Source organism: Lactuca saligna, chromosome 4, assembly GCF_052625555.1.
Source record: "Lactuca saligna cultivar CGN05327 chromosome 4, ASM5262555v1, whole genome shotgun sequence".
Taxonomy (NCBI): domain Eukaryota; kingdom Viridiplantae; phylum Streptophyta; class Magnoliopsida; order Asterales; family Asteraceae; genus Lactuca; species Lactuca saligna.
In genome coordinates this window covers 227379272-227390774 of record NC_136420.1, presented here as the reverse complement: position 1 = coordinate 227390774, position 11503 = coordinate 227379272, and the positions used below count along the sequence as shown (strand labels likewise).

At 38.1% G+C, this 11503-nt stretch overlaps 1 long non-coding RNA gene across 1 annotated transcript; it reads left to right on the top strand.

The window, feature by feature from the left end:
• The first annotated feature begins 1868 nt into the window (after nt 1-1868).
• Nucleotides 1869-2431, top strand: LOC145039876 (uncharacterized). The gene is made up of 3 exons (XR_013679840.1): nt 1869-1950; nt 2040-2142; nt 2370-2431. It is a non-coding gene; the product is annotated as an uncharacterized LOC145039876 (long non-coding RNA).
• Nucleotides 2432-11503: the final 9072 nt, after the last annotated feature.

The following is an 11503-nucleotide window of genomic DNA, read 5'->3' as shown; positions in this document are numbered from 1 at the left end:
TGCCTCTGTCCAACGGCCTTCAGAAATCTCTGTCGCTGAAAACTTCTCATGCACCACTGTCGACAGCTTCTCACAGAAGGACCCCTGGAACCAGTCGATCCGCTTTCTCACAGCCTCCACCACCACCAGCTTCGTACCCTACAGCTACAGCGTCTCACCTCAGGTTCCTTTTTCTTCCTTTTTTATGATTTCTTTTGAAATCGACAATATTGATACCAATTCCATGGTTATCAGTGTCGTTGGTGATGGTGATGATGTTTTTTGTTTATTTTGGTTGTGTGTTGACTAATGTCAATAATCCATCTTCCTCTACATTTCTCATGTCTCTTGATTTGATTAGTCTTATGCCTTAGATTTCTTAGGAACGAATGTCTTGATGGTGAACAACCCACTCAAAGTTAATAAAAGGATAGAAATCAAATGCTTAGAATAAGCAAAAGCATAGAAATCAGAGTGCACGCAAGTATAGATTGCACCACAAAACCTTCGATTCAGACTGTTCATGGAGTATGCTTAATCCGACAACTGTCATCGTTTTAACCGATTAACCACCTCAAAACCCTCTTCATCTGCTTCTCACTCTGTTCACCACCTCAAAACTCTCTTCGTTTGCTTCTCACACTATTTTCTTCCAATTCCAATAGATCTATTGGCTTCCAATTCCAATCGATGTTGGCATCGGCTGGAGTCGGTTGATTCCATCCTTTATTTTGCATCCCCGTTTGGTGTCTGGTTTGCTCCAATCTTCTTTTGTTTCGGATTTCTAGTGGAAAAGAATAAGTGAGGTGCAGAGGTTGGACGCCAATGATGCGGAAATCCTCTGTTTTAGTTCTTCGCAACACGAGTTAGGGTTTAAATTTGAAGGCTTTGACTTTCTTTGTTCCTAACGCCTTCCATCATCGACCCTCGAAAGCATGCTTTAGAAAAAAGTATTCTTTTTTTTAGATGCCGATTCTTGATTTTGCGTTAGGTCACTATAATCGTTCACCAACTCAGATTGAAGCACTCGGAGATGCTATATGCTATAGCTAGAAGTAGGGGTGTTGAACGTGTAATTTTTTCGGGTTTCGGGTAATTTGGGTTGGGTAATTCGGGTTTTTCATGTTAGAAAAATTACCCGTTACCCTACCCAAACTAAATACGGGTAATTCGGGTTTGGGTAATTCGGGTATCGGGTCGGGTTTGGGTAATTCGGGTATTACCCGAAATATATAATTTTTTTTTTTAATTTCACCTGAAAATAAATTTAATGAAATAAATACGCCGTGCTTTATTAGTCTTGTTTATATAAACAAACGAGACATAAACGAAGTTACTCAAGCTCTGAACATTGAGATTTTTTAGTCAATAATACATGAGATATCAAGTAATTTTTTAACAACTTAATATAATCTAATAAGATGTTAAAAAAACAAATACCTAAAGATCTTAATTTAAAAGTTTAAAATGTTTAAGATAAATGTAGTCATAAGTTTTATCATGTTCTGAAGTTTTGTCAAGATAATGAGTTTGTTAGTTGCAATAAAAACTATAATTTAGAAAACAGTTAAGTTTTAAAGAACGTGATGATATATAAAAATTACTTTTAATATTGTTAGTGTCGTATTATCATAATAAATATATTTATGTTTTACAATAATGATAGTTAGTTTAAGCGTGATCTAATACTTGGTATATAGTACAAGCTCTACAAAAAAAAAGGAATTTTTAAAATAATTTGGGTAATTCGGGTATACCCGAAACCCAAAAAATTTACCCTTTACCCGACCCAAAAAAAACTGGGTAACCCGATTACCCGGAAAAAATTACCCGATACCCGAAAAAATCGAATGGGTAATTCGGGTATCGGGTATTTTCGACAGGGCTAGCTAGAAGAGAGACAAACCAACAACGCCTTTTTGCTGATGTTTTAAAGCTTCATCACCATCCACCGTTGTATCATTCAACCAGGTGCGCACCAATTTTTGCTCTTTTCACCTGTGATTATCATCTTTGTTTCAATTGCTTAATATCGGGTATTGTTTGTTTATTTGTAGTAGGATGTGGTAAAGAAGGTAATACTTGAACTCTTGCATATAAACTGAACTCTTCCATATAAACTGAAAGGGGAAGTTGGTCCTGAAGCTCACTGATGGGAAAGAGGTGATTCTATTGCTTTTCTTTTTCCCCTTTCTGTTTTCATAAGAAATTTGGTTCATACAAATCACTTCGATTACAAATAAATTAATATTGTTGCATTTGCTTACTGTACGGAACAAGTTATTTTGTGGTAATGGTGTTTTTAATAAATTTCATATATTAATTATAATTACAAGATTTTGCTTTGCCTCCTACTTTCACTTTCCTATGCTCATGAACTTAAATTACAGGTAAATACTCATGGGTTCGACTTTTTTTCATCGTGTACAGCAAATCCCACTTCTTGGTCAGTCTATGTACGTAAGAAATGTTATATCCGTCGTTTTGGAATTTTATATCATGTTGAAAAAAACTATTGAAGCAAAAATGTATAAAAATAAAAAAAAATGCATGTTGCCTTGATATTGAGAATGGCTCTCTTTCATTTCATTTCATTTCATGTTGTTTCTCTAAGCTTGATCGCTGAAGACCCGATATGGACAAGGTAAACACAAGAAAAGATTGATAACAATGTTTTTACCATTTCATATTTCTGATTAAATACATTTGGAGATCAGATGCCAAGCAAATTCTATGTGTCCATATGTTTAGTCATTTTATGTTTTCTACATCTTTTTTATGCATAACTGCTGCCTCTTTTATTTTAATTTTTTCATTGTTGGATCTTCTTAATGTTTTTTCAGCCTTGCTTTTTTTTTTAAAAAAAAAAAATTACTATTATGGGATTATGACCTAAATTAACCAGCGTCAAATTGAAAATCTAAAACTGAGATAAAACTGCCATTCATGGTGAAATAACAACTCTTCCCCATTGATTGTATGCTGCCTTTTTGTTCCCACAAAATTCTTTAAAAGAAATGAATGAGGATATGTAATTTTGTATTTTATGGTGATACTATTGAAGCGTGCTCCAAATCTAGATGATCCACTTTCAAATAACCTAGCAACACAATGGAAGTCGAATGAAGCACAAGCCGTGGAAACGGGTAATTAATAGCAATGTACTTCCATTGTTTTTGTTTATTTTAAGAAATTAAACCTCACATTCAACATTGGACTATTTTTTATATTTGTTTACAGGAGAACATATATATTATTTGGAAATGTTTTCGAGAGCCCTACATTGAATGAATTTATTCCACAATGAAGTGTAAGTACATTTTAATTCCAAGATTTCATATGTATTTTCTTTTATTTTAATTCAAAATGTATCTCCCACATTAATGAAAGATATGTATGTTATGTAGAAACTAACATAATTTTGTCGAAAGCCTTATTAAAGCACTCGATTTTCTTGGGAATCATAGTTTTGTGTATAGAAAATACAGAAAATTCAGCCAAACTAGATTGTTATTTCTATGTATTTGACAATTCAACACATTACAAAACAAAAGAAAAAATAAAACCAAACCAAAAAAAACCATCCTGTTCAGTAGGATAAACGAAAACAACTTTAGTAGATTGATACTGGAAAAAACTAATAAAGGCGTAGATATAAAAAAAGCAATACCTTCCGTCCCACGCGGAGCATGGGCATTCCCTCTAGTTAAGAAAACATATATCTATTTTTGGTTAAGAAATGGGTGAGATATGGCAGGTTAAAAGTCAAGTGAAGGTATACGCTACTTTACATGGTTGCTAATAGGTTGGAAAAGTAAGTTTTCATCATTACCTTGACTAAGTCTTTAGAACTCTTTTAAACGCAACATGACTCACGAATGTTTTAGTCATGTTTCCAGAGATCAAAAAGATTTAAAATCATGAAATACATACATACACACACACAGACATATATATATATATATATATATATATATATATATATATATATATATATATATATATATTCTCATGTACAGACTCTTATTTCTCAAAAAATCTTAACTTGAGTTTGATGTTCTTAACTTTAAAAACCAACTTGTGGGCTAAGTTGATGGCATGAAACTATGTTTTTTCTTAAATGCATGGTGTTAGAATCCATCCATAATGCTCTAAATAATATTTTTAACCATAATAAAATAAGTTTGAAGAATATGAAAGAGTAGAAGTCCGTTTTTCTTAAAAGAAAACTCATGGTGTGTGTGGTGATTTTTAACTAGAACTTAGGGTTGTTGTAACAAAACAAAATTTTACTAAATTTTTAAACTTTTCAAAACCATTATGAGTAATCAAAAATTGTTCAAGCATCAACATAGTTCACAAATTGTTTCAAAATGATTTCATATCAGAGTTCTCAGAAATCCAAAATCATACAAATGTGAGGATGTGTGCGTCACGCCTTCGCCTTGCTATGGTCACCTGAAGTACCTAAAACAAAAATCAATAAATCTAAGCTCGAAGGCTTAGTGAGTTACCCCCAAAATACCAACATATACCACACAACAAAATAATAACAAAAAACATGTATAATGAGCCTTCAGCATGACTAGACCGCCTCCTCAGGGCCTATAGCCTATCTGGACCGCTCCTGAGCCTTCGGCATGATTGGACCGCCTCCTTACGGTCTACAGTCTATCCACACTGTTCGTTGGGCCTTCGGCATGACTAGACCGCCTCCTCAAGGACTACAGCCTATCAGGACCGCCCCGGGTATGTTGGCCTACAGCATAAAACATGACTGCCTCAACATAACCTCCAAACAAACAATCATGTGCATAAAAACAATAGCATGCATATAACCGTCAAACCAAGCTAATAGATCACAAGCATAGCAATGATTCTATAACCAGGACACCGGCCTTATAGGTCAGTAACATAACATCCTAACTAACGAGATATAAATAATCCTAATACAGTCCATAAAGGGTCGGCCATGGTGCCTTAGACCTTGTCGATATAGCGAGGATACCTCACCTAGCAAATAGTACTGAAATACAGTAAGGATCTGATTGTGATCTCACCAGGAATCCCGAACTATCACATAAGAATAAATACTAAGTTAATACCTAGTGATGCTACCTTGTCTTGGCTTGATCGGTGCCGTTCACTTGGATTCTCGGCTGCCTCTGCAAGATCACAAAGAAAAAAGGCCGTCAGGCGCTTTCCGGGAGGAGTTACCAAAAGAACGCTCCGACAGTCACGTTAGAGAGTGTTTAGGCTCTATGGGTATACGCTCTTTGAAAGTCCAGAGCTTACCTCGTAGGTCTGAAAGCGTATCCTTTTATACCTAACGTCCTTGCCTGGTTCGTACCAGACAAGATCGCTTTTTGGGGAGACAAGATCAGGGGCGCTGATTGGAGGGTCATGCGCCTTCAACCGTTAGGGCGCTCTCATTGGCTCTGACGATAATGGCCTGATTCTTCTACTTCTCCCCCGACCGTATCTTTTGTCTTGGAGTTGGGAGCATCCCTTGGCGGGCGCGAGCCTTCCGCCTGTGCGTTCCGCTCCCAGGAGCGTGAGCGGGTGCTAAGCGTGCTGGGCTGAGCCTGGTTGGAGTGCCCAGCTCTTGGGCTAGAAGGGATTCTGCCGTGCTACCCTAGGAACATCATGAAGTCCCCCTGTCCAATAGCCGTAGGGTTGCAGCGCTAGTTACATCATTCTAGACTTAAATAGCTTATGCGTGTTGGTTTTTCTTTACTTGCCGTTCCGTCTTTAATGGCGATGTGACTGCGCATGGTGACTAGTAGTTATGTCATTCAACCATTTAAATATCCCGCCTCTTCATCATCTCTGTAATGCCTATGTTTCTGGGCCTGTCATTAATGTTGATATAATAGTCTAGGTTAACCTTTGTAACCCGTTTTGAAATAATAAAAGTGTATTATTTGAGTATTATGTGTTTTGTGCTTAATTGTGTGTCTTAATGTAATTAAGAATAAAAACAAGCATCAAAATAAAATGTTAGATAAAGTTGATATCTATGGATAATTTTGTAGTAGTTGAAATGAAGTTTCCGCATATATAAAGAATGCCGAAATCCGAGTTATTACGAAGAAGTTATGACCTGTCGAAGTTTCGCGACAGAACCGGCAACGCTGAACGACGTAAAAAAAAGAAATTTACGTTAGAGCGATATTCAGCCTTAGAAATCTAGACGAAATTCGTAGAGTTCGTTAAACCGTGAGCGTGCATAAAAAGAACGTCCAAATCTGCCTTCGTATGAGGAAGTTATGATTTTTTGAAGTTTCGACTTAGCAGTATGCAGCCCGAATACTCGATTTGAGATCGAGCGGTTTTTAGCCAAAACAATCTAAACAAGAATCGAAGATGTCGTTAATTGTAGTAAAATGATGAAAAGATAGGCGAAAACGGACGTCAGATGAAGAAGTTATGATTTTATAACGGAGTTTTCCTATCCCGGCGTACTAAAAATAAATTCAAAATTAGCCGACGGAGTTTAAACAAAAGTTGTAGAGCGTAGTCTCACCTACGCGGGGATGTAAAGAACGTCGAAAACGGAGTTTGTATGAGGAAGATATGAATTTTTGAAATTTATTAAATATTTTCTATATTAAATTTAAATATAAATTTTCGATATTATCCAAGGGGGGGAGTCACCGGGCTTATCCAGGTTACGCCCAGCGTAACCTAAGATTATGCCCAGCGTAATGTGGGTTTCAGCCCCCTATAAAAGGAAGTCGAGGCTGCCTTATTCCTTTGCTCATTTCTCTTCTTTCTCTCGCGTTTTTGCATCGTTTTTCATGCAAGAATTATCCCGAAGCCCCGAAGATCCCAAGAAGTGTGATTCCCGAGCCAAAGCTCTGCCCACAGGGAGCCCGGTTTTTGTGAAGATCTTCTAGATCTACCGAAGAATACTACTTCAACAAGTCGTAGTGCCGTCCGATCATCTTCTGATCAAGTGAGTGTGTAGTTACCTTCTTCTAACGCATAATTATGAAGTATTTTATACGAAATAGGTGTTATGTGTATATTTGGTTGTTATATGCGTGAATGTATACTCACTTTCTTCTATCTCATAGATCCGATTTATTCTCTATGAAATATGTGTTGTGGGTGTGTGCCTCATCTGTTATGCGGAATATGTATTGATTGAACATGCTATACAGGTTTTAAACTATGTATAAATAAATATATATATATATATATATATATATACATATATATTATCTACTAATATCTTGAGTAGAACATGGGTAGATAGTTGATGTGTGATAAACAGATGAGAGGCCTCGATGTTGTTGTTGTTGACCTAGTTATTCAGCGGAGTTTGGATAACGACCACAGACTCCTTCTAGACAGTCTTGTGGAACGCTAGTAGGCTCATAACCATTAGGTGTTGTGAACGATGTGTTCACCGGTCTACTCTATCCCCCTCATGGTTCCCTTTAGGATATCTATTGTTGAGGAAACCCCTTAGCAGTAATGTTCGTCCCGATGAAAATCCTAGATTAGGTCCCTTGAGATAGATGCTATTTTAGGGATGTAAAGTGAGGATAATGGGAATGGGTAATCGGGTTATTGTTTGTTGGTGAAATTAAATATAATTTATTTATTGTGGGTTGAAAACCCTGTATGCTCACCAGGCTCCCAAGCCTGACCCACTCAGTTGTATTTGTATTACAGGAAGTGGCGCAAGGGCATAAGATGGATGAATCTTCGAGTTGTGTTGTAAACAAGTCTGTATATGTATATATTTGTTGAATGACTTGTAATGTTATCGTTTATGCTTTATGGTCTGTATCGGAACATGACATCCCGAGTTTTGATTATACAATGAAAATGCATCTCTTGATGAAATGCTTTGATAAATATTATTTTATCATATTTTGTTTTTGGGAACAAATTCCGCAACTCCTTTAAATCAAAAGGATTTAGTATGAAATTATTTCAAAAAGCATAAATAAAATCGGTCTTTTCTGGCTGAGATTTTGGGGATGTCATAGTTGGTATCAGAGCATTAGCTTAAGCGAACTAGGAATTTGTAGGATTTCTAGACTTAAACTTAGAATGCTAAGTGGAGATTGCGAGATGAGTGTCTGTTAAATTTTAGACACAAGCACTAATTTATTTTAGGAAAGTCGCCTAAAATGCTTTTATGTTCTAGATGTTATATGTTGCCATATATGATATTATTTGTTCGGATCTATGGTCTGTTGCCGACCGGATCTGGAAACCTTATGTGTGTAGGATTCTAAGCGTATGCCTACGGTGTTAGAACTAACATGTAAACATTTCAGAGTGATAATGATGATTTGAATATCTATCGTGAATGAGGATCTAATTTACCTTATTCGGTGTATAGATCAAAAATGGTGAGAACAAGAAGCAGTGTTGGAAACGTGGATGAAAACAGGAATCAACCACCAGTAATTGAGCAAGCACCTGTTGTAGCAGCAGCACCAGAACTAATAACGATGGCTGGGGTGCAAGCCATGATTCGGGCTATGTTAGCCGAACAAAGGGATGAGATGCGACATATGTTACATGATAATAGGGACGAACCTATCATGCCTATTGAGGAACCTAAATTGATTCCCGAGTAATCGGAGGAAGGGAACAATAGTCACATTATGTGTCAAGTTGGGACTCAAGGAGAACGAAGGAACGATCTGGAAAGGAGAAACAACAAGGATGGGCGAATGTACAAGAATTTCTTGGGCGCCAAGCCGCCAAGTCTTTCTGGAAGCCCAAAGCCTGTTGAGATAATGGATTGGATCTCTAAAATGGAGATGTTATTTGAAAGTTGCGACTGTAGCAACAAGCAGAAGACTGTTTTCGCAGTTAGACAACTGAAGACTGGGGTCTTGAGTTGGTGGAAGTTGTTGGCAGATACTATGCCACGATGGGAAGCCCTGGAAATGTCATGGGAGGAGTTCTTGGAACAACTAAGGGTGGAGTATTGTTCAGAGATAGATCTGATTGATCTGAACAACGAGTTCCAAAACTTGAAGAAGGGGAGGATGAGCACAGATGGATATGCTACTGCATTAACTGAGAAAATGAAGTTATTTCCGTACCTAGTGCCTATGGAACTCTCCAAGATTGAGAGGTTCGCCAATGAACTGCCTACCGACTTTGGCCCGACAGTCAAGATGGTAACTACTCTGAAAACGGCTATTCGAGCAGCTAAGAATGTGGAGGCCCAACAGAAGGAAAAGGGTCTAGAGAGGATAAAGGTTGGTGAAAAGAGAAAGTTCGATAGAACTTCAGGGTCTAACAAGAAACACAAGTTCTTGAAGTCTGGTTCGAGGGGTGGTGGAGGCGAAGCCAAGTGGTGCGAAAAATGTAAGAAGAAGCATCATGGAAAATGTGAGGTAGTGGCCACATGCTACAAATGTGGAAAGCCAGGGCACTATGCCAATGAATGCACCCTCTATAAGAAAGTTTGCTATGGTTGTGGTGAGGAGGGACACCTGTCGAGGGATTGCCCGAAGAAGAAGGAGGCAGCTAGACCCAACATTCCGCCAAAGCCGAAGGCGAGAGCATTCCAGATGACACTGGAAGCTGCTAAAGATGATGCTGATGTCGCTTCATGTACCTTTCTCATAAACAAATTGCCTGCCCAAATTTTATTTGATTCTGGAGCCAACTACTCCTTTATTTCCCATGAATTTGGTAGAAAACTAGCTTTGCCTGTTGATAGACTAGATAATGCCTTATTAGTAGAAGTTGCTAGTGGAAAGTTTGTAACTATTAGCCATCGTATGAAAAACATCTTAATTGACTTGAATGGGAATAAATTCCATGAGGATTTATTGCCTATTGAACTAAATGGTTTCGACATCGTACTTGGAATGGATTGGCTTAGCGCCAATGACGCCGAGATATTGTGCAAGAAGAAGATAGTCAAAGTATACCCACCTGGGAAAGAGTCGTTTATGGTGTATGGAGATAAACGCAGAGTAAATTCTGGAATCATTCATTAATGAAAGCCAGAAAGTGTTTGGCCAAAGGATGTACATCGTATCTAGCATTCGTGATCGATGCTAAGAAGGAGAAAAAGGTGATGCAAAGCATTCATGTCGTATGTGATTATCCGGAAGTATTTCCCGAAGATCTTCCCAGATTACCGCCTGATAGACAAGTGGAGTTTAGAATAGACTTGTTACCAGGGACGACGCCAATAGCAAAAGCACCTTATCGATTTGCACCGACGGAGATCAAGGAGCTGATGATGCAACTTCAGAAGTTACTGGACAAGGGCTTCATTAGACCTAGTTCATCACCCTGGGGAGCTCTGGTGTTATTCGTGAAGAAGAAAGAATGAAGTATGAGAATGTGCATCGATTATAGAGACCTGAATAAGGCAACAATAAAGAATAGATATCCGTTGCCGAGGATTGATGACCTATTCGATCAAATACAAGGTTCAAGTTATTTTTCAAAGATCGACCTAAGGTCAGGATATCATCAGTTGAAAGTAAGGGAGCAGGATATCGAGAAGACTGCATTCAGAAAGCGTTATGGACACTACGAGTTCTTGGTTTTGTCGTTTGGACTGACCTATGCTCCAGCAGCATTCATGGATTTAATGAACAGAGTTTGTAACCCATTCCTTGATAAATCTCTGATAGTGTTCATGACATTCTGATTTATTCGAAAAGCCAAGAAGAGCATGGCAAACACTTGCGAGAAGTGTTGGAAATCTTGAAGAAGGAGAAGTTGTATGCAAAGTTCTCCAAATGTGATTTTTGGATTCGTGATGTCCAATTCTTGGGTCACGTGGTCAACCAAGAAGGGATAATGGTTGATCCAGCGAAGATCGAAGCTGTGATGAAGTGGGAACAACCAAAAAGTCCCACGGAGATCCGAAGCTTTTTAGGATTAGCCGGATATTACCGAAGGTTTATCCAAGGCTTTTCTTCGATCGCTAGTCCATTGACAGCTTTGACCCACAAAGGAGCTACTTATGCTTGGGGTGATAAGCATAAAGAAGCATTCAAGAAGCTAAAGTAGAAACTATGCGAGCCACCGATTCTTTCTCTACCTGATGGAGTTGAAGACTTCACTGTTTATAGTGATGCATCTGGGGTTGGATTGGGTTGTGTTTTGACCAAAACAGAAAAGGTGATAGCATATGCATCTCGACAGCTGAAAGGGGATGAAAAGAACTACCCGACTCATGATTTGGAGTTGGCAGCGGTAGTTTTCGCTCTGAAAATATGGAGGCATTACCTCTATGGCACGAAGTGAAAAATTTTCACTAATCATAAGAGTCTCCAATATCTATTTGGTCAGAAGGAATTGAATATCAGGCAACGATGTTGTTTAGAATTACTTAAAGACTACGACTCTGAGATACGTTACCACCTCGGTAAGGCGAATGTTGTTGCTGATGCTCTCAGTCAGAAAGTCAATCATTAAAAGAGAAGGCCACGAGCGTTGAGAATTGAAGTTGTCTCGACTATTGTGGAAAGTATAAAGAAAGCTCAAGAGGAATCTTCTGAGAAGAATGATCGAAAGG